Source organism: Urocitellus parryii, chromosome 7 (assembly GCF_045843805.1).
Source record: "Urocitellus parryii isolate mUroPar1 chromosome 7, mUroPar1.hap1, whole genome shotgun sequence".
Classification (NCBI taxonomy): domain Eukaryota; kingdom Metazoa; phylum Chordata; class Mammalia; order Rodentia; family Sciuridae; genus Urocitellus; species Urocitellus parryii.
In genome coordinates, this window is record NC_135537.1 from 129,822,063 (window position 1) to 129,825,403 (window position 3,341).

Sequence of the window (3,341 nt, forward strand, 5' to 3'; positions counted from 1 at the left end):
TTTGGTTTGGAGAACTGGAGAAACACCTAAGTCTTCTGATGAAATTGGACTGGGGATTAACTTCTGTCACTGGTTAAGACCTAGTTAATCATCCAACTTGATGATTAACACATAAACAAGGCACTTTTATAGTTTATCTAATTGGTAAATGGGTAATCTTATTTCTTTGACAATCTGTTAGCTTCTGTTTTCTACAAGGTAGACTCTCACACACTTCTCTTCCAATTCTGGATGCTACATGGAGCACAGGAAGCATGGTTTCAGAGGTCTTTCTATTGACAGCTGGCTCTGTTCCTTGGGGCTCCATGTAAGACAGAATATCATGGAAGAGGAGTGTGGTAGAGGGAAGTTCACATGATGATCAGAAAACAGAGAGGATCCCAGTCTTTTTTTTAATGTAATTTTTATTTATATATGACAGCAGAATGCATTACAATTCTTATTATATATATAGAGCACATTTTTTCATATCTCTGGTTGTATACATAGTATATTCACACCAATTAATCATAAATCTTTATATATATATATATACATACATACATACACACACACACACACACACACACACACACTTTGGGTAGTAATTATCATTATATATACATTCCACCATCATTAATTATCCCATGCCCTCTCCCTTCCCCTCCAACCTCTCTGCCCTATCTAGAGTTCATCTATTCCTCTCCCGCTCCCGCTCCCTATCCCACTATGAATCAGCCTCCTTATAGCTAAGAAAGCATTTGGCATCCCAGTCCTTTTTAATAGGGCTTTGCTAAATTGCTAAGATTGGCCTTGAATTTACAATCCTGTTTTAGCCTCCTGAATCACTGGGATTATAGGTGTATTGCACCTGGTTTAAAGTATTTAGACAATGAAATAGTCTATCCTATGGTAAAAATGAACAGCTATAAACATCATCATGCATGAATCTCTAAAACCTGATGTTGACTTTTTAATAGAAATGTTAAACCAGGCATGGTAGTGATTGCCTGTAATCCCAGCTAATCAGGAGGATCACAAGTTTGAGGCCAACCTGGGCAACTTCAAGACACCCTGTCTCAAAATGGCTGGGGGATGTAACTCAGTGGTACATCCCTGGGTTCAATCCCCAACAAAAAAATAAATGACATAGGGGCTGGGACTGAGGCTGAGTAGTAGAGTCTGACATGTGTGAATCACTGGGTTCAATTCTTAGCACCACATATAAATAAAAGTCTATCAACAACTAAAAAAATATATTTAAAAAAAGAAATAGTCATGTCACAAAGGACATAACACAATGTGATTTTATTTATATGAAGTTCAAAAACACATAATATTCTTAAGGATGTATATAATTACGATTCATTTTCTTGGGGTTGGGGTTGTGGCTCATTAGTAGAGCGCTCACCTAGCACGTTCATCCTCAGCACCACATACAAATAAATAAAATAAAGGTGTTCTGTCAAACTACAACTAATATTAAAAAAAGATTCAATTTCTTTCATTTATTTTTATTTATATATGACAGCAGAATGCATTACAATTCTTATTATACAGAGAGCACATTTTTGCTGAGGGGGTATACATTGGTATACTTTTTTTGTTTTTGGTACCAAGGATTGAACCCAGGTGTGCTTTGCCACATTCCCAGCCCCTTTTTTTTGGAGGGGGGGAGCACGAGGAGGGCGGCATATACTGGGGATTGAACTCAAGAGCACTCAACCATCAAGCCATATCCCCAGGCCTATTTTGTATTTTATTTAGAGATACGGTCTCACTGAGTTGCTTAATATCTCGCCATTGCTGAGGCTGGCTTTAAACTTGCTATCCTCCTGCCTCAGCCTTCCAGCCACTGGGATTAGCGATATGCACCACGGTGCCCAATTCCTTGTTACATCTTAAAACACACAAAAAATAAAAATCCAGGAAGATCTTTGAAATATTCCAAAATTAAAAATAATTACAAAATAGCTCTGCAATTAATTTGCAGGGGTGTAGAAAGTCTGATATCCATATTAGGTGCTAATGAAAGAAATGAACAACTAAAAATAGTCAATTATCCCCCAAACCCTTTAACTTCAGTTTTTAAACATATTTCAGTATCCATAATCTTTTCATTGCTGCTGTAAGGCTGAAATGAAAGTGTTTTTTAAGGCCAGGCACTGTGGCGCACACCTGTACTGTAATCCCAGGAACTTGGGAGGCTGAGGCAGGAGGATCCTTGAGTTCAAAGTTAGCCTCAGCAATGGTGAGGTGCTAAGCAACTCAATGAGACCCTGTCTCCAAAAAAATACAAATAGGGATGGGGAATGTGGCTCAGTGGTCAAGTGCCCCCGAGTTCAACCCCCGGTACCCACCAGCCTACCAAAGAAAAAAAAGTTTGACAGATTTTTTTTTAACCAACTTTAAAGATGGATTAACTTTTGGATCTAAACTTTACATTTTGATGTCTAAAATTTCAAGACTTGGGCTGGGGATGTGGCTCAAGCGGTAGTGCGCTCGTCTGGCATGCGTGCGGCCCGGGTTCGATCCTCAGCACCACATAAAATATTTAGTTATCTGCCGATAACTAAAAAATATTAAAAATTCTCTCTCTCTCCATCACTCTCTTTAAAAAAAAAAATAAAAAAATAATAAAATTTCAAGACTAATTTTGATTTACAGATTCAATCAGAATTGTATCTGAAAGTTGGGCACAGTGGTACATGCCTATAAGCCCCAGCAACTTGGAAGGCTGAGGCAGGAGAATCTCAAGTTCAAGGCCAGCCTGGGAAGCTTAGGGAGACCCTGTCTCAAAATAAAGAAGGCTGAGGGTATGGCTCAGTGGTACAGTGCCCTGGAGTTCAATCTCCCCAACCTCATTCACAAAAAAGATATAACCCCTTTTTTCATCTTTGTTCACCTCTTTATTTGGGGACATTACTAAATATTCCCTTTTTGTATAAAGATACCTCAGAGTGATTAATTGTATATATGGTGACAGTTTAGCCTCAGGGTATCCATCTTCTGGAGGAAAAATCTTTCATTCTATTGAGTGTTTTTGTTTAATGAATGTTAGATATCTTAAAAATTATTGCTTCTACCTTTGAAATTTTTATTTAATAAAGTGTTTTCTACTGATGGAAAAAAAGAAAGTGTATGTTTTTCTCTTGTTAGAAGAGACTCAAATGTATAGAAAAAAATAAAGAAGAAAATATGCCCCCTAGTGGTGGGATTAAAGGTGATCATTTTGTAGTTTCTCTATTTTTCTGTTTTTCAAACTTTTCCAGATGGGGCCAAGGCCTGGGAATTCTTGTCTTCCCTGAGCACCAATTAAGCACACAATGTACAGACTTTTGGTCAAAATTAGTAAACTTTAT